At 42.2% G+C, this 20,879-nt stretch overlaps 1 protein-coding gene across 1 annotated transcript in view; it reads left to right on the top strand.

Moving 5' to 3' along the window:
* ITPR2 (inositol 1,4,5-trisphosphate receptor type 2) overlaps window positions 1-20,879 on the top strand; it is a 261,890-nt gene that overhangs the window by 11,996 nt on the left and 229,015 nt on the right. The gene's annotated exons all lie outside the window — the stretch shown is intronic.

Genomic DNA, 20,879 nt, shown 5'->3' with positions numbered 1-20,879 from the left:
GTGCTGGTCTGTAGGCTTCACCCCCGCTCCGAATTTGAAAGACAGGGCCTGGTGAGCTTCACCCTACACAGATTGCTGAAAAGTCAGGGTTAAGTGAAGAGTTTGGTGGAACTTCGTTGTTCTAAAACGAGGTTTTACACCAGGTAGGGCAATGTCTGTGATGCTTCTCAGGTTGAAGACAGAATTTAGCAGAGCTTTAAGGTTGAACAGGTTTCATAAGTAAGGAACTGATGTAGTAAATATTTTGGATTTTATTGTTGCTGTAACAACAGTAAAGTTGTGAATACTTCAGTAAATACCAGAAGCTCAAATTTTGAATAAGATTTTCAAGTATCTTTTGTAGATGACCTTTCATATCATTGCTGTCATCGTAGCATGTTATTTATAGACAGTATTAAGAGTATTAGAAATCAGAAAAAAAATATCCTTGCCATTAAATGATAAAAGTACAAAATAACATACAGAAAATTTAGTGGATATTGTGGTGTGGGGTCTTTTTTTTTTTTTGGTGAGGAAGTAATAATTTATTTCTGTCAGGCAGTAGGTGACTTTGTTACGTATTATATATATTCTTTTATTCAGAAAAAGTAACTGACAAAATAGCAGCAAAGATGCATGACATTATTTCCTGTACAGATGGTCTGAGATGTAGGTCTGACTCCTGCAAATTTGTAGGCTTACAAACTGCAAATGTCAAGAGGCATTTAAAAAAAAAAAAAGCCAAAAACTGTTGAAGAGAATTCAAGTTAAGATTTCTACCTCCCTGGATAGATTTTCAGGAGTAGTAATAGCTAGATTAGGATTTGGTCATGAAACCATTCAGAGGTGGGCATCTGGCCCTTCGGAGAGGGCGCTGCTATGGACCCTGGGCAGGCGCAGGATTTGGGTTAGAGGTGTGCTCAGTTTGTGTTAGCAATGACTTCTCTTGCAAAAACAAAACAAGGTCAGGACCTGGCAGGCAGTGAGTCCTGTCTGTATTAACTTTTGTAGTTGAACAGGTTTTTCTGCAGCTCAATGTAAGGAGCAATTACTGTATTCCACACCTCCCCCCCCCCCCCCCCCTCCCAATATCTAGGATATAGTAAAGCCTTTAATTGTAAATTTCTGTTATAACACCTCATTTGAACATTTGAAGCAATACTGTGCATTAGACTGGTGGAGTCAAGCTCTTGGTCCACAGGACCATTTCATGTGATCCATTTGCTTTCTATGGCAGATTAAACCATCTGCTGTGATTTGGCTGCTCTTAATAGAATCATTTTGAATACTTGAATAGAGGTGGAAGTGGGACAGTGCTGGTTTGAGTTTTCAACGATGGATCTAAAGTATGTTTAAAGGGAATTACTGTAATAAGGGATGGTACACGAGCAGAGGAGTGACTCGCATGAGGTTGTTAACAAATTGTGGAATATAACCAAACTCTCCAAGTTCTGGGTCAGTGCTCTTTTTATAAATGTTGATCTAGTAAGATGTTCAATGCTAAGTTGCATAGATTGTTTTATATTGGCTTATCTCATGGTAAACCTTGGGAGTGAGCCAGCTGTGACAAACCTAGTTAGTTTATTAAAGTTCCCATGTGTCAAACATGTTTTTTAAAGTATCTATCTAAAGATGCAGAATGAGCTTCATCATTGTAAGAAAAAAAGCATGTGCTGAGAAGTGTTTTACGCTTGCTGGCATTATTGTCATGCTCGTATGTTGGGTGGAACCTCATTGACACTAGTAAGTATAATTACTGTTCTTCATTTGTAATGGAGGTGTGAGATAAAATCCTTCCTCCTTTCTGCAACCAGCTGAAGCAATAGAAGTCACCACCCAAAGCTCATGCACTTGATAAAGCCTGAGTAAAAGCTGAGCTGTGTTACCCAAGAAGCTTCTTAGAAAGACATTCAGCATCGACAGGGCAAGCTATACAGGCCTAAGTGAGTAAAAGTATAAAGAACGTAGGACAAAAACTCAGTCATAGGCAGAGAAAACCTGCTACGTCGACCCGAGGAAAATAAAAATTAGAGTGTGCTACTGAGCACTATTCTCTGTGAAAACTCTAATCAAAGAAACTCCTGCTGTTTGATTTCTCCCGTGTCCAGGAAAACAAGAATTTATACGTTCTGTCTGAATAAATACTCAAGAAAATACCTGACACCGTCTCAAACTTTTCTTTATAGCTGAAACAACCCTAAGTCTCCAGAACTGACAACATTGCTTGTGACTAACAATAACCTGGTATCATGAGATGGATCCAACTTTCAAAATGGAAATTTGTGACTGGTGTTCTTGTCTCAAAAGAGATCAGAGAGAATAGCTGTGATTCTAATACAAGAACTGGAAGCCTTGCAGGTAGAATTAAAGCAAGAATAAAAATGCCATCTGAAAAAAAAGAACTGGGTGCACTGGGAGTCAAAGCAAAGAGGTTTCCTGGTGAACACTGATAATTTGCACGTGAAAGTGAAACCTTTTATGAGCAGCAGTTAAAAACTGTTTGGTCAAGTTTGGGAAATGAGCAGGCAATATACCCACTCTCAAACAGCAAGGTGGGTCAATGGGATGGTCAAAAATATATTTGCTGTGGTTCTGATCTGGTTTTGCACAAAATATAGATGAGGAAAGCTTTGGATTGCTTTGAGTTTGAGCCTCAGCAAAGATTTGACTTCAGAAATGATCTTGCAGTTCACTTCTGATTAACATAATAATCAGTTATCCAAGTGTGGAAACCTGGGTATGAGAAGACAGAGGGGAGTTTAGGAGGTGATGAGGTACGATAACATTTTTGAACAACCTGGGGAGAATTCCTGTTGGTGCTTCAAATTTCAGACATTTTCATCGTAATTTATCCAAGAAGTACACAGTGAGGACAGACTATGCTGAGGCATTTTAAGGATAGCTTGCCACGTGGTTGTAGGAATTAATAATAGGGCTGTGCTTTCACAGATGTTCACAGATCTGGGAGCAGTAGGGTGACCTTGATGCTTCACCCGAATGAACTCTCTGGAGGCTAGTTGCAGATATTGCCTTAGGCAGCAGATCAAAGGATTGTTTCAAGGAATGACTCTGCTGAAAAAGAGATCGCTTTTTCTTTCCTTCCCTTCCCATAACTTGCAGAACCTTCTGAATAAGATGCAAAACCTCCTGAATCATCCACTCGATGAATGTGTTGTTCCTGGAATGGACTTCAGAGCAGCCAAAAGTTTTCCCAGGGGAGAGCATCTGGGGAGATAATTGGCTCTTGCAATCACCTCCCCTCATGTAGCATCCCCTCAGAGTGGCATGATCAAGGTTTTCTGGTCACATCAGACAAGCTTGGAGTTTAGAAACGAGATAGTACTTAGGAGGTTATATTTGTTCAGCAATTGTATCGTAGCTTTGAAACTGCTGAAATTGAGGGGGCTGCAAGAGTCATAGCTGATCTGAAAGAAGTATAATTTGGTGAAGTGTAAGCAGGATGTGGAAAATGTGCAGGAAACGTGATGTTTGCAAGATAGATAAGACAGAGAGCCCCAGGGCAACAGTATCTTGGGGGACATCAATGGGAGTATGTTGCTGAAAAGCTTAGGTTTTTCTTCTACCAGAGAATTGATGGTTATGACTGTCCATTGACATAGTCATGACTTATTTCACAATATCGCCTGATGCTTGTGAAGTCAGGCACCAAAAGGCACTGGAAATAGAAGAGACATTGCTGAATGATTTTTGGTGATTTAGAGTCAAGAGTAAGCCACCTGTGGATCAAAGGAAAATTTAAAATTCAAAGTACTTCGCTAAGTCTTTGAAACTGTAGGCTTCCATAAAAGATGCACTATCTCAGTGTGCCCACAGTCTGATGGGTGTGGTAGAAAGGATCATTATGGACTCATACCTTCAACTGCCTTATGTTACAGACTCAGAGGATATAGGACACTGTATCCCATTGCCTTTGAGGGACTTAAAACAGGAGTGGATGAGAAGAGAATTGTACTCCAGAAGTTATTTTGTTTCAATATAAAGCAAATCTCTTTCTTATAAAGGAATTTTGGGGTGATGCAGACTTTGCAGAAGATCAAATACTAGACTGGAAAAGGTTGTTTAAGCCTGTTTGGTAACATGAACATCTCTTGGACATATTTTTACAGGAAAGTGTATGGAGTCCAGGGACTGACTGGATGTGAGTGAGACATAATGAATCATGGAGAATTCAGTCTCAATTGCACTTTGTGCCTTCTTTTTTAATGTAGTTTCAGATACATGTGTTAGAATAGTTTAGCTTGTAGTGACAAGTGCATGGGCTAAAGAGACCAAGTTCATGTCCAGATTAAGGAATGAAGATTTCCCTGAAACTGGAGTGAAAGTGGTTTTTTTCAGTAGCTGCTTTTCATCCATGATCTCGGTTTAGCAGAGGTCGTACAAGAACTAGAGGTATTTTATCCCTTTTGCCCGAAGGGACTGAATTCAATCAATTCAGTCCCCTGAGGATACTGAAGATAACTATATTCCCAGACTTGCCTGAGTAATGAAATGTCTTCAGCTATTTTCAAATACTGTCAGAGTGGTCTCTGTGCCTCGGGTGTGGGTATCTGGGTTGATGGATGATGTTACCTGTTGAAGGAGTTTTGGAATTTCTGTGTTCTGTCTGCTTTTGCTCAAGATCAGGATGCTTTAATGTGGTGGTAGTTTGAGGAATCAGATCTGAGTGCTTGTTTTCTAAAGACTGATGAAGACACGCATCATTTCTATTTAAAAACAAGCACAGATTTTTTTTTTTCTCCTGACTTTTGCAGCCAGAAGGAACATAGATCTGTTTTGTAAGCTGGACATTAAATATCTTCCACAAGTTCTCAGTCCTTCTCCGTATGAAACGAGACTGAATTCTTCTGAGTGAAATGAGGTAGGTTATTTAGTCTAGTTGGAGAAGAGGGAGGATGGTTTTCCTATGCATTCCATGAAGTATGTTGGTAGCTTGGTCTGTGTGGTATATGATCCTGGTCTCTGGGCTGTGCAACCTGAGGTGGTTCATGGTGGTTCCCCGTTTCCAACATTTAATCTGCTGTGTCAGTTGTGGAAGAACAGGAGGTTCACGTTGTCCCCATTACTGAGCTCTGGTGTGCTGAAAGAGCAGTTGGTGCTGGCAGCAGCATGCTGCAGGGTATATTTTGACCGCTGACACTGTTTCTGCCAAAGCACTTGCTGTTTGTGTGGTTGGTAGGAGGATGTTGAAGGGAAAATTTGAGCAGTAGGGAGTCCACACAACCCAGACAGTAGATAACAAGTGATTATCTGTTATCACTAAAGAGTCAATCTTATGCACAGTTTCTGCTTCTAGGGTAGTTTGAAAAATTAAGAGAATCTGAGTCTCAGGATGCCAGCGAGCTTTCGTTTCCCGCTAGTTTGCAGGAGGGAGGAGGTGTTCCGATCTTTGCCCAGATTAGGGAATTACCTTAGGAGGCTGACTCCTCTACTACCTAGTCCCTAGCTTGAAGGCAGGATCTTTTGGGATAAACAATGCATGTGAAGGGACTGAGGATTGCCTGGAAGATGCTGAGAGGTTCTTTATAATGGTATAGATGTAAGTGAGATCCTGTCTGTAAACGCTGAACTCTCTGAGGAGTGGCAATGGACAGGACTTCAACACTGCCCCAGCTGGCTAGTGGCTCTTTGTCTTCTGGAAATGATGGATTTTCTTTTTGGAGGCTGGTGTTCCCACATTAAACTGGCACCTGAGTGGTCAGGTGAATTTCTGTGTGTCTGGATTTCTGATCCATTTTAGCCCTAATGTGGAAGCAACTGCTTTCAAATGGGTCTTGGCCAGAGGGGATTGCTGGAAGGCGCTGGGAAGTCTTATTTTACTTCTGCCACCTTTGCTACCGTGTGTTGAGAGGAGGGGCAGTGGGATATTTGTGGCATCCCTTGCAGGTGGTGAATTGAGCGCTTGCTGGTCAGGTGCTTTCTGGGCACTGCGTTGCCAGAGTAAGTCAGCAGAGAATCTGAGCCAAATGCCAGTTGAAAGTCTGCTCTGCAGCTATGACAAGATCTGTACAAAGTTAGTTGGCAGGAACTTATGTACTGCCTCGGTGAGTGTGAGTACTGTGATACTTTTTTCTAATTTCAGGATGACAAGTTAGATACAAGCTTTTCTTTTGTATAAACACAGAGCTTTATATACAAACAAATAGCTATTTTCAGTTTTCATTTCCTAAAAAAAAAATAAAAATAAAAAATTGCAAAGTAAAACCAAACAAAAATATGTTCTTAAACATCTTCAGATTGAGAATTAGAAAAAAGAAACAACAAAGGCTCAAGCTCCCTTCCAACACACATAATTGCTAACACAAAGCTGCAGACCAACCAGATGAACTGCACATTGTGAGGGGCAGGAGCAATTTGTACTTCTTTTAAGTTGCTGGAGTAGCAAGCAGCAACGTACGTGCAGTGGAATAAATCCTTGTCTCCGCTTTCCATTTTTCTAAGAAAGATTATCCATTTAGGTTTAACCAATATCTGTTTATATCTTAATGGATCACAGGAGAGCAGTTAACTTCTGGTGTCTCATTTAGGGCACTATACTGAGGGAAGAATTTATATGCAAGTAAACTGTGGTATCAGAGATTATCATGCCTTTTGACTTGGTGAATAGTTTTTCAAACCACTGAGGCTGTGGATATACATTTACTCTGCAAGCTATTTTTTTTATCACTGACTGCACATCATTGTTCATCATCAAAACAGTTTATGTGAGTGCTTCTTAGCGCTCTCTAAGCAATATGAGTTCATATACTTAAACAATTTAGTAGATGATTTGTGCTAACAGAGTTGACTGTTGCTTAGAGTCAGTGAGGCTCTGAAAGGCTGTAACATGAAGTGAATGAACTAGCCCAATGTTTACTTTTGCCTGCTCCTGCATTTGGGTCAACTTACTTAGTCCTTTTATTGAATGTTGTGATCTATCAGTCTTGTAACTCAAGAAAGTGTCAGGCATCACGTAAACCAATGCTGGTTTATTTCCATGTGTCAAATAATAGAGAGTTTTGCTTCAGAGAGGTGGTTGGGGCAAGGCTGGCAGCTACTATTTCCAATCAGAGAAAAAGCTTGAGAAGAGCATGTCTGTTTTAGCAGGAGGGCAGAACTTCTGCCACTCGAAGCATTTCAATGTCCTCTTAAACGGAAGTGTTAATCAAAATATAGCAGACTAATTGTTTATGTGAGTGGATGAGATTATCCCAGACAATGTGGTGCTGTTTGACTTGGAGAAAGAACTGTGTAACCATACACAAAGCTGCGCCACAGAGATAGTCGATTGGCTTTTTGATTGTGTAATAAAATCTGGAAAGGTGATAAAAATGAAGCTGATTTTTGGGTGGGGTGCTGTACTATCTTTTCAAATCAGCTTATAGCTGAGTCGTATTATTTACTGTGCACAAATGAATAGGGAATCGTAGCTAAGGCAGTGAGCAGGTTTTTAATCTTCATGTGCCAGGCAGCGGTTAACTTCTTGTGATAATGGGTAGCAGTCCGAGAGGGTTGTGGAGTGATAAGGAAAAGGTTAGAATAGTTTTACTGTGCTGAATATCATTGCACAATATTAGATTGACTTTTGCAGGACTTTTTGAATGGGGGTTGTGCACACCAATTAGTTTGTTTTACTTGAAACTAGATGTGAACTTTGGTATGCTATTTTTGTGTCCAGGTTCCCTTTGCAGGGAAACTGTCCAGCGGTGGGGCGGCCGTGTTGCTACAAGTCACTATAGGAACCAGGGTGGCATGGATATAAACCTCAGGATCTCAGGCTGGCCCGTAATTGCATTTAAGACCATACACTGACACAAAGAGATAGAATACACAAAGTACCCTGAAAGGTGGAACGCGTTCTTCCTGGGAAGGGCTGCTTAAATGTATCCCACTTATTTTCTTAATGGAAAAAAATAAATAAAAAAGAGAGTAGCCTGAGAGAGCTCTGAAAATGGAAACTGGTAGTTCACTATTGTGTGCCTGCACGATCCTCACCACCCTGGCTGCGAGTTGGGCATGCAGGAGTAAATAATGATGACTGCTTACTCCATCACCCACCGTGTTCTCACCTTGCTTCAGTTCCTTGTGGTAGCTGCATGGTCATCTTCAGACCAGGTCCTTTCTTTTCTCCTACCACCACTCATATTGTTTCCCCCCTTCCCCTCATGCCAGCAGGTGCAGGACTCCTGCCCCCTCATGCTTCTCCTCTTCCTGAGTCCTTGGAGCTCGGTCAGCGTGTCGTCCCACCGCCTGCCTTTCTCACATGTCTGATTTTGCCCTTTCCCTACCCTCCTGTTGCTTGAGGGCATGTGTTGGGTACCCACGGTCAACGAAAACTGCTTGCTGTAGCAGGGCGAGCTAAAAAACCCCTGGAGGTTCCTTGCAAGTTGCGATCAGGGCTCTGCTCTGGGTGCCCCCGAGGTCCTCCCTCTGCTCTGGGTGCCCCCGAGGTCCTCCCTCCCTCCCTCCCTCCCTCCGCAATGCCTCCTGCCAGCCAGCGCAAAGCAGCCACTTGCCCAGCGTTGCGATGGGTCCCTGGTGGTGAATGGAGAAGGGGAAATGATTTTTTTTTTTTTCCCAATGTATACAATGAAAGGAAGCACTGTAATAAACCCAGTGAGGTAAAAAACCTTTCCCGGCACATTACCTTCTACCACTTCTTCATCCTGTTTCTCTACTCCACGTCCCACTCGGTGGGACTCCCCTGTGGGGGGGGCACTGAGGAGGGTCACGTCCAGCGCCTGCTCCCCCCCTCCGAAAGCCGGCTTCTGCCCCTACCAGCCCCCGGGGCCGGGCTTCCTTGGGCAGAGCGGCTGGAGAGCCCTCGCTCGCTGCCGAGAAGGGGCTGCCAACGCGATGCTGTAGGCTGCCGTGGCTGCAGCTGGGGTGAAGCATGGTGGAGGAGCTTCGCCTTCTCAGCTGGCGTAGGGGGAGGCTGCGTGAAAGCCTCGCTTTGTCCTGTCGAGGGGAGGATTTTGGCAAAAGAAGGGGGAAGGTCTTGCGTACCTTAGCACGTTGGAGCCGGTGTAGAGCAGCGCCATTTTATTGCTGATGTAGCAAAAGGAATAATAAAGTGTCCAGAAGTTAAGTAAAAGGCAAGGGGGGTGGGAGGGTGGAGAGAGGAAATACTTGGAGATGTCTGCAGTGCTTCCTGTTTGCTTCTGAAAATTATGAGTCAGATCCCCCACAAACAGGAGAGAGGGGTTTGAAAACTTGTGAGATTTTAAAAAAGTAATCATGCACGGATTCATTCTCTTGGTCTGCGGGTTTTTGAGCTTTCAGAGCCGGAGGCCGTTTTTCACGTTTCTCTGGGCAGTGGTGACAGCAAGGAACACATGCTCTTTTCCTCTACAATGAATGTAGGGTTTTTTTTTTTTAAAATCTATATTCGTACAGCATCAGGAAGTAGACCGGTACAAAAGATACCAAATATCGCAAGATTTGGATAAAATGTGTGATACCATCGCAGTCCTTCGAGTTGATTGCTTTGACTTGAAAAACTTGTGCAAGATGAGTTAGTTGTAACCGTCAAGCTGAATTTGCCTTTGCTGTATGAGATATATACTTTGGCACAGGAGGGAGAAGGTGCGTTGCGTGTGTGCCTGGATCGTGTTTGAGAATAACAGTGCTTTGTACTCACTGATCCAGGAGGAGGAACCATGCTCCTTTTGCCCAGGTAAAACACAGTTTGCACCTTTAAAACTCGTGGATTTTATGAGATTGTAACATGAGCGTTAGTAAGTGTGTGTATAAAAAGGAAAAATGAAGCGGACGCCATTCCTCCACTTACCATATCACTGAAGTGCAGGCTTTTCTAGAAGACATGATTCTTTGTTTCTCTGCCAGTTAATTCCCAGTAAGTGTATGTAAGTGATAAAGGACTCCAGCTCTCCAAATAGAAAGTGATTACTTGCAAACTTTTCTCCTCTTTTACAGTGTCAGGATAAATTGTACGAGGAGACCGGGAAAGCATTTCCTTCAGCTGAAAAGAATGCTGCAGAACTCGAGGGCCTTAACGTAAAAAGCCAAACTCATTTCTTTGTAACAGAGCTTGTTGTTAAGACACACCTTAGTAGGTGATATAACATTTGGACAACTGACAGCACAGCCTGAGCGTCAGCGCTCTTTGGTGTTCAGTGGAGTAGTTGCTCTGATATTTGTCGTGATTAAAAAGCCCCCTCATCCCAGTTCAGCAAAATGTTGTCAGTACTGAGAGCGCAAGTGGAAGCGCTAGGTCAAGGATGGGACAATTTAAAAAAAAAAAAAAATTCTGCTGTGTCCATACTGATAAACAAACACGTGCTCACATGTCCCCTGGGTTGCTGGGGCGATGGTCTGTACCAGCAAACTGCTGAGACTGTTTCCTGGTGTGATTCTGGCACTAATGCTGTCCCCAGACCCTGTGCAGGGACGGGGCTGGAGGGTTCTTGGAAGCTCCTCCTGGAGCTCCTCAGCGCCGAGGTGTGCTGAGGCAGACGTGGGGTTTTCCGTGCCACTTGGCCTCAGACCCTGGGAGCGTTCTCGGGCACGTTAAACTTGCTGTTGTGAGTAGAGCCTCGCTGCGTTAAAACCGGAGGGAACGCCAGCCTGCATGGTGGTCAGTTTGAGAAAAGGTCTGAAACAGTTTTGAGGTTTGAACCTGCTTATTACGGCATTTTCCCATTTTAAAATGCTAGTTACGAAAAACTCACACAAGCAGCACAGCAATGCGTTGGCTTTTTTTCCACCTTTACCGTCATGCCCGTAGACCTGCACAGAAGCTACTGTTCTGCCATTTTGCTTATGGTTGCTGTTTCTTGGCTCTCCTGCCTCCCAATTCCTTTCCCCGTGGAAGGAGTGTTCCCAAGCATTTCCTCTCCGGGTTGCTTCTTGGCGCTGGTACGTGTAACTCTCCTAAGCGAGCGTGTACAGGTTGGGTGTAGGTGTGGCAAAAGGCTCTGAGAGCTGCTCCCAGCTACTGGGAAAGCAGCTCTGAGAGAATCTGGAACAGTTCCCAAAATGATCTGTCCCAGTAGGAAACTGGCTCTGCTTAGTTTAAAAACAAGTAAATAGTGTCACTGTAATTCTTCAACTGTTTTTTTGTTTGGAAGGTATTTTTCAACTTGCTGCAGAAGAAACAGAAAAGCAAAGAGAATACGCAAAAACACCTGGTCCAGCTGCAAAAATTTGTAAACACTTATCATTGCAAAATGAAAATAAAATAAAAAAATCTTTTGTTGAGAGAATTGGAACGTGTGTTGATGTGATCTCGTATCCTTCAATAACTCTGCATAATTCTCATTACCATCAGTGGGAGCTGGACACATATCAAAGGATGAGCAGACCTTGTTCAGTGAATTCCTGCAAACCAAGTCATTGTCCCCGGAGGCAGAAGTAAACGCTGAAACCAGCCGCAGGATTTTGGGAGCTGAATTATGTGTTGGGTACGAGCTTGATGGTTGTTACGCTGTTAAACTGACAGCTTTTTATCTGAAGGCAAACCCAGATAGCGCTGTACTTCCAGAGCGATGCCGTGGCAAGAAGGTGGTTGGGGAAGGTTCATGGTTCTGGTGTAAAGCACGGGTTTGTCCCTGGTGCCAGGATCGATCGATCTATCTATCTATCTATCTAATGCCCCGTGGAAGGGGGCTGCGGCTGGTGGGGGCCCACGTCCTGCCGCATGGCACAATGTGCTGGTTGGTATTAAGGCAGCAGCCTCCGGGGCGGCTGGAGGAAGGTACACTAAAGAAAATATAAAAAGCACTGAGTTAAATGCTTAGTTGCTGTTGCAAAGTGCTGTTTGACTAGCTTCAGTGGAATTACACGTGTTCGCGCTAGCTCGGGACTTGTCGCCATCTGAAGGCCTCCGAAATGAGGCGGGTCCTTTCTTCATTTGGTGTCCTGACATATAACAAAGTTTGTAATATTGAGTTAATTTGGTATCTGTGTTATCTAAAGGAGGGGAATTTTTTTATCTTTAGCAAAAAGTTAGGCACATAAGATTTGCCTTTGCTGTGTGAAATAAACACTGCAAAATGTGTAAAATGCCAGCATTTTGATTAAGAAATGTTTTCCTTGCACATTTTTACATAATGTGACATCAATTGCTCTGCCAGATTATTACTGTTTATGTTACAAAATGGCAAAAGACCTTGATTTGATTTCCAGGATCTAGATTCCAAGTTGTGTTTGCAGGATTGGTAATTTGTGCCTATGTGTTTGTGTATGTATATATTTGAGTATGTATGTGTTTGTCTGTATGTATGTTATTGTCTCAGAATTGTTGAGGTTCGTTAGAGACCTTACACTAGCATTTGAGGCTGGTTTGTCTACTTAAACAACAATATTTTTACATTATACTATTTCAGCCAAATGTAAGTTTCCTAATTCTCTCCTTTTGCTTATGCTTCTTTTATATGATAAGTGTTGCTGTTTTGATGTGTAGGTGTGAATGCCTTTGTTACCATTTTTGGTGATGAAGTCACTTTTTTGATGACGGGACAGATATCAGTGTTGCTCAACTGTATTTTTCTGGATAAAGCGCTCTGTTTTCATTAAATAGTGTTAACAGTGGCAATTTCAGCCTTTCCGATTCCTTTTATTAGCACACAGTTCTTCAAAATGGTCCTTTCAAGTGGACGCTCGTAACTAGGCGCGATGTAGCTATGGACAAATCTGAGCAAAAAGCACAAAGTCTTCTGGTGCAAGCTGAGTGTAGAATTTCTTTTGATTGTGATTATTTGCTCTCTACTGCTGGCTTGGCTCTGCTGTCTCTGTCTGAGTAGGTAACCCTGCAATGAGTTCTGCATGTCTGCTTGATTTTAAGACCAGTGATGCTATTAATAGGACCTCTTTTCTGAAGTCAATATGTACCAGTCTGATAGGGACTGATTAGTGAACTACGTGCCTAAAATTCACGTGATAACGTGGGCTTGCGTAGTTCTGAAAATCCCATTTTTAGTTAGCAGTGGTCACAGTGTCAGTGTTTCTAACGCACATTATGTGAAAAGACCTAGTAATTTTACTAGGTAGAGTTGAGTGGCAGACCTATTATGGGTGGTTGTAAGGTATAAGTGAGCAGAATTGATGTGTTTAATCTTGATTTTCTGATTTACTTCTAAGTAAGCATTGTGTTTTATTGGGCCAAATCCTAGACTTGTTACAGTATTTGCATTTGGTATGTAGCTAGTTGGACTAAATATTAAGTAGAAGAGCTGCAGAAGTTAGATTGTTTAAAAGTTAAACAACTTAAAAAGTTTGATGAAGGATGCCTCGGATGCTCTGAAAATAAAGGGAATGTTTGATGATTATCATGGATGTTTGTGGTATGTGGCCTCTGCCCTGAAGAACATGAATATAAAGCCTCAGTTGAATACTGTATGTGGGATGATACTTCAAATAGACTGTTGAACAGCTGATGAGCAGATGATGACATTTTTGGATTTTTATATATGATAATATGCTCAAAGAACTACAGTATTTTAATACATAGGTTCACTTCTACAACATCCTGCTTCTTAAAGTCTTGTCTTGCAATGATCAAATTTCCAGTTTTAACAAAATTGTAATAACTAATACATCTTGCTTTGCCTTCATCATTTTGCATACAATTAACTAGAACGGTCCTTCACCACTGTCTTCATGAGCAGTAGTTGAGCGAGCTTAATTGAAACTGAAGGAAGGTTTTTCTCTTTTGTTCCACCACGTCCTCACCCTTGAACGTATACTGTGGGACATGCTGGCAATCTTTTTTTAAAAAAAATGCATATTCTTTGTACCCTATGTGTAGGCACCGTAACATAACATTTTTCTCCGGTTGTTGGAAACCTGGCAGTGAGCGTGCACCTCCAAGAGTGCGGTGGTATCAGTCTTGTTTTGCTGAGAGGTACGCAGAAGGAAGGTGGATGGCAGCAGGAGAAATATCTCAACCAGGTCCTCCTGAGTTTCTCATCTGCATTTCAGCAAGGCACAAGAAAAATTGCAAGGCATTCAGCTTGAACTAGGAGGAAAGCCTTGCAGAAAGCTAGTACTTCCGTCCTGAGATGGCTGGAGGTCTCACTTAACACGTTTTTCCAAAGCGTGATCATCTCAAAGTCACGCAAGTAGCTAATAGACAAAGGAGAGAGGGAGGCCGTGTCCAGAGGATGTTTCATCCTCCTATTTTACACATCTGCCCTACAGCAGGTTGTTATTGCACTCTGGAGGTGCCTGTCTCTCCATCTTGACTGAAGAAGGATCTCAGATGATGGATTTGAGCTAGACACCTAACACTTATTTGGCTGAACCGAGGCCACCAGAATGCCATGTTCCACCCCGTCTCTAGGCGAGATTGGTTTGGCAGTGGTGAGCTCTCTGGTGGTGGGCTCCCTCTGTCTGAAGAGTCTCCCGTATAGCCGTGCACCCAAAAAAGAAAACGTTAATAATGGAAAAATTGTCCAATCTCCTATGTGCTACATATTGTTAGTGGGTTTATGTTCTGCAAGCCATCACTACTTTCAGAAAGCTTTTCTAATACCAGTTTTATCCTTTCCATTTCTTAGCTTTAAAAGAATGTCTCAATACAAATTTCATCCAAAAGAGTAAGTTTTCCTGTGCAATCAATTTCTTCAATCAAATGTCTTTAGGCTATCACAGCATCCTTGTATGATAGAGTTTTACTTTTCATATTTAAAAAAAAAAAAAAAAAGGAAGAAATCAGACATTTCCTTGGTTTTATGGAAATGTAATTTGTTTTTCAAAGCACTGAGACAGACTGAAGCCAAAAGCCTGGGAGCAGAGCACCAGCATTTTGGAGAGGCGTAGCAGGAGTTTGTGTGACTGGGGAACGAGCTGACTGGGCCGGGCTGGCACACCTCTTCCTATTGCCAATTCCCAAGTCCCCTTTTGACAGCAGAAAATAGGTATGCTTGGCACCACGGGAAAGTGACTTAATGTATGTTTTATTGATGTGAAGATCTTGAATTACTGTGTGAACATTTGTTTACTTGGCAAAAATTAGTATGCACAAGCTAAGTTCAGTACCATTTCCCCGTTGCATAAATGACATGCCTATTATGCAGGCCAAGAAAATTGCAAAATTGGGACTAAAAATCTAAGAATCATGTTTTTTCCCCTCCACTGTAATCTCCAAATAACGCTTTATTCTATTGTAATAATTTATTTTAACTCTATTCTTATAATTTATTTTAATTTGCACAATGTTTTAAATGTAACTAACTATAAAATGGATAAACAAATTCTACTTGAACAAGTTTCTGAAGCTTTTACTATCTAAAAGTATAACTGGATATAATGCAATTTAAAAGAATAACAAAGTGACATTCAGGATTTATAGCTGGATTACTTAATTGAACAGTCAAAACTTCTGCATTTTTTTTTTCCACTCTGACATGCAAGCCTGCGGGTACAGTTACAAGAATATATGAATGCACTATCAGATAAAGAAGAAAACTTTAGGGCTGATTATTAGTGCAACTGTTAATGCAAATGTGGAGCTGCCTACTTGCGTGCTGTTGGTATCTTGCTTTCTGCCCTTCTGTCCCCTTGGCATTTGATAATACAATTGAGAGACCTGTGCAAGCATTTTTCAGCATGGTGAGAACGGCTGAGTGTTCCTGATCTGTGTGGTTGAGGTAAAATGCACCCACGCTCTTGTTTTACGCTGAGGATGGGTTATGGTGAAATTTGTCTGCTGTTTAAGATGCTTTGAGAAGTCTGGAGTATTTGAGATGCGTAGAAGTTTGTTTTCCCAGAGTAGGGGTATTGATTTAATAGCTTCTTTCAACCTGTGTTAAGCTTTGTGTTTGTAGCAATTAAAATTTGTTCAGAAAGGAAAGGATAAAATTGCCAAAGTTTGAGGCAGGCAGCAGTCAGACTTTCTAGTCTCCCTCTGCGCTGCTGCACCTCTTTGGCGTGTAGTGCAGTTCTTGTTTAAATATTGCGTACTGTGATCCTCCCGTTTATCAAAAGGCATTTTTAATGTGAAATCTTCCTAAATGGCACACAGGCCTAACAGCCCTGCTATAAGCGCAAGGAAGATCCTTTTTGTTTTCTATGCAAGGGGTTAATGTAGGAAAGATGCAGAGAAGGTGGTGATGAAAAATTAGGCTTTGGAAAGGAAGGAGACAGGAAAAAGGACAAATTTCATACAGTGGGGCTAAATCATAGGGCTGTAAATAATTTGAATCAGGATTGGTAGTCCAAAAGGAGTATGAACTCACATTTTGGGAAGGGTGAGGTGTGATGACTGTAGATTTTTGGCAGAAGACCGCTTGAAGCAAGCACGAAGTGGGCTGACCTAGATGCCTGATAAGAGCCTCAATGAAATGAAAAGTGGGTGGACCTGGGGAAGAACTGGGTGGACCTGATTATTTTGGCACTTAGGTATTTGATGCTTGATTTCCAGGGCAGCAAAATTTTAATAACCTATTGTTCATTATTGGTTGGCTACTTAGTGATACGACTAGCACCTCTCTTCCCGAGCGGTTGCTGGGATGTGCGGAGTTGCGGGAGATGCTTTGTATGCGGGAGCTGCGGTTGGGAAGGGAAGAAGCGTGTTGGGTGGAAGGTGCTGAGGAGGAGCGTTTCTGATAAGGAGGTTGTGTATGTGAAGGGATGTCTGTGGAGCAAAGGAAGGGAGGCTTTGAGAGCTGGTCCTTTGTTCGCGAGGGGGTGTTGAGGTTATGTGTCTTTGGGATGTGACCTCAGCGTGGTTTGTGAACTGATGTTAAACAGAGATATTGCCTGGCTCCACTTGCAATTAAAAGGTTCCGGTCCTCTTGCTGATGTCTGTTGTCAACGTTGCCCCTTCTTCCTGCTGCTGCCAGGCCTTACGCTGCTCAGAAAATCTGTGAAATGATGATACCATTAAGAGAGTAAAAGCTGAGCAGCTGAGAGTGTCTTAGAGTGAAGACATTGCCTTTAGCTTAGTTTATTCAGCTTTTTGAGGAGTCAGATACTCTACATATGTGTAAAGAGTACACATACGAGTTCTGCTCATCCCTGTGTATTATAGTAGTTAGACATCAGTAGCTGGCTCTTGCATTTTTTAACAAGTTACACGCACACACACACATGCATGTGTAGTTACAGGTATGAGAGAGTGTGTGCTTTGTGCGTTTTGTCTTGTGTGTTTGTTTTGGTATTGTTTTGTTTAATAATATTGGCTATGAAAAGTGGAAGTCTCTGTTGGTAGGAAGAGACAAAATACATTTCAGGATGATATTTTTTTTAAATTGAAGGCACAAACCTAGGATAAATCAATATTATGTAGCACAACCTAAAAAACATTTTATGTTATGAGAGCGCCCTAAAATTCATTAAATACATCATCATTCCTTTTCTATTTTTTTTCTTACATTGGTTTTTGTTCTTCCAGAATGCAACTGTATCTCAGTAGTAAATTTAAAATAATTCATCATTGTGAACAGTTGTTTTTTTTCTAGGATTGCTATAGAACTATTTCTTGATTGTCACACTACATCTGCAAGTTCCTAGAAGCCTGTGGTGTATTTACCTGTAGGCTGTGTTAGGTAATCGGAGAAGCTTGTAGAACATGAAGACTCCTCCAGTGTTTCTGATTTGTACCTGTAAACCCAGGTACCGTTAGTCTTCTCTGCCAACATACCTGCCTTATCAGTTAACACTGCTACTGCTTAGTCCTGCTCCTCCCATCCGTGCGTCCTTCCTCCTGTTTCCCCAAATACACAGTGTGTCCCCACTGGTTCTTCACACGCTCGTTCTGGTTTTTCTTTCAGTGAAACGCCCTGCTTCTGCCCAGTGTCTGGGGAGCAAAGTGATATTAGAAGCTGTATGAGGAGTTTGAAGTTTATATTAGGCTAGTTCTGAATACAAATGATGAATAGTATGGGGAAAAGTCAGTCTGGTCCTCTGGTCCCTGAAACAACAAAAATGAGAGGGACCATATTTGAAACTGCAAACGCGTTTAGACAGGTGCCACCTTATACATGGGAATTCATTGCTGCAAGATATTACTAAATGGAATGCTTCTACACATGTTTGGCTTGGCATGTGGTGAGAAAGGACAGATTTAACCCCCCCAAACAATGGGGGAGAACGAAGGGAGAGGAAGATAGGGTATAGGACTCTGTGCAGGTTTGTGGTTTGACTGCTCCATACAATAAGGTGCGCTATTGTGACTGATGCTAACTGAGAGCTGAAAGCTGCCTTTGCTTTTTTTCCCCTGCCTCTGCTGAGAAGCACGCCTTAACTCCTAGGCATTGCTTTAGATAGTTTAAATTCTTGTTTAACATGGCTTTGTACGCTGTAACGTGAGGTCTTAATGGCTTGATGAATGCCTGCTGGTCTGTGAGGCTGGCTGCGTGCGGCGGCACGGCGAGGAGCTGCCCTTGCGTCCCCTGCGGCGAGTGGAGAAACTTTCGCCGCCCTCAGCGGGAGAATGACTGGGCATCTAAGACGAGCAATCCCATGGATGTTGTTATATTCAGGCCCTAATTCTGCTGTTACTGAGTACAAAGGGGTGCGTGTAAAGTCCAGGGCCGTAATTATTATTTTGACTTTTCTGATGATTTATCTTAGGCACCAGTGAACTACTGCACAACTTAATTACTACAGCAGTGCAACAATTTCTTGGAGGCATTGTGCATAAACCAGATATTTATTGTGTTCACGGAAGAACTTGCACAAATAAAAATCGTATCATACGTGTGCAGGAAACCTCTTTGTTGTTTATATGCTGCCAACATATGAAAAAATGAAATGCAGTCATGTTGTATCTGATGGGTACTGAATGACAACAGAGGGCACGAATTTACCTGTTTGCAGCCCAGCTGAAGAATTAAAACCCTTTCAAGTTTGCCAAAGCTCCTTTGATGATACAGTGGCTTGAATATTGGCATAATAATTTAGATCAGTTATTTAAATAGCTAGCAAATATGATAGTATAATATCATAAATTCTGCCTTTATCTGAAAAGTCTTCTCTGGTGCACTTTGGCCTCCTATGCAAACCAGCAAGCAAGTGATCTTAAAATGTGCTCTGGTCTGACAGGAGCTGCAGGTGCCCAGGATCTTTTTGTAGTCAAGCCTGTTGTTTGGTTTCACACATCTCAAACGGATTGTTCGCAGGTTACAAAGGTCACGAATTCTGGTTGTTTAATGCAGCCACCTAGCAGGCTTCTGTAACAAACCAGCTGCTGCTTTTTGGCTCGGTATAAAAAGTGAGATTTGAATATTATAAATTGTGCATCAGAGGAAGTGGTCTGTGTTTGAAGAGCCTCTTCTGTTCCAGTCTACAGAACAGGCTGAAGTTTTCATCGTGCGCGACGTGCGACTCGACTCTCACTACGGTACCGTAACAAGCACCTCCACGTTAAACAAGGAGCTACTGAGCTCTTTGAAGGACATGCTGCTGGAATACAGGATGAATGTCATTATGTGGAAATCGTGGGGGATTAAATCGTGGAAAGATTGCTATGCAGACAAAGCAATACTTTATTCAGATTTTTGTCCTGTGTTGTAAGATAGAAAGGTGTCAGAAGCTGAGGCACTGAGCAAGGGCTCAGGAGATGATGATTCTGGTCTGTCATGCCACTGTCCTGCCCCCTGTCAATTAATCTGTCTGTGTTGTCATTTCATGTCTATAAGGATGTGGGAGTAGCAGCAGTTCCTTTCTCCTTTCTCTTATGTCTTTGGTTCCTAATGACTGCAGAACTCATTTATGGTCCTTATCTTTGTGCCTTTAGAGAATACTTAAATCAAAGTGATTGACGTTAATTGTTTAATGTCTATTTTCTGAACCGTGGAAGTCTCACGTGTTTGAACACCGCAGCTAATTGGCTCAGAGAGCGTGCAGGACCTTGGTTTTTTTCTCAGCACCGACACCTTGTTTTCTATATGGCTTTTGTTATGGTGATGTTGCACCACGATGAAAGTTTTGCGTTTCATCCACAGTTACAGTTGTCACGAGAGTGCACAAGTTGTCACCAAAGAACACGAGATGTTCCTTGTGAATTATGCTCAGCTTCCAACGTACTGTCCTCCATCCTGACAGTGCTTAAGGGTCAGACCTTATGGGTTCATTCAGAAAGCCTTTGAGGGATTTTGTTGAGGGGGGAGAACTTCTTGGCTCTAAAATCCTTTGCCAAAGCTTCTGTTAAGGTAGTCCTTTCCAACCCTGTTTCTTCTGTGACTCCAGGTTTTTAGGTGCTGTTTATAGGAAGCTTTGACCCATTAGACATAGAGGGCATCTTGCAGGACTGACTCTTCCTAAGTCCTGGTTTCTGAACCTCGCTTTGTTCTTGTTAAGCCTGGCCTAACCTAGACTGTGAAAAACACAACTCCTGGAACTGTTACTTCAATTCTCCTTCCTCGCTGACACCTCACATTTGCATCCACTTATGTTATGAGATCTCAGCTGCTGACTTCCAAAATTCTTCATCATTTTTGCTTCTGTTTCTGGGAGCTGCAACCACAGTGGACAGCTTGTCAGCGGTCAGCTTGCTGGAGGTAGAAAATTCATGGACATGCTGGGGGATCGGTCTTGCTGCACTTGTGGCTAGATGCAAAGCCTTCGCCAACTTGAGTGAAAACTGAATGCATCTATTGTGTAATTTGGCTCAACCCAAATTGTGCTTTTTCTGGCAATTTCCCACAGAAAATGCTGCTAAGACTGTTGTTGTGAAGTGGCAGGGCAGTAGTGTGTCCTTAAACATGATTTTCCTGAATAATTGTTTGAAACAGGCAGATTATTTATGGCATGCTTCCTGAAAGGAAGCTGAATTTATGTTTAGGAAGTTCTGTGATAAGATTAACAATTTATATTTTTGAATTTTATTGTTTATTTAGCTTCTAAAATATTGTGAGAAACATATTTTACATGTAACATCCATGTACGTGGTGTAACAACAGGAACTTTAGCAAAATTTAATGAAGTGGGATCTGAAA

This window comes from Balearica regulorum, chromosome 1, assembly GCF_011004875.1.
Source record: "Balearica regulorum gibbericeps isolate bBalReg1 chromosome 1, bBalReg1.pri, whole genome shotgun sequence".
Lineage (NCBI taxonomy): Eukaryota > Metazoa > Chordata > Aves > Gruiformes > Gruidae > Balearica > Balearica regulorum.
This window is presented reverse-complemented; position numbering and strand designations above follow the sequence as displayed.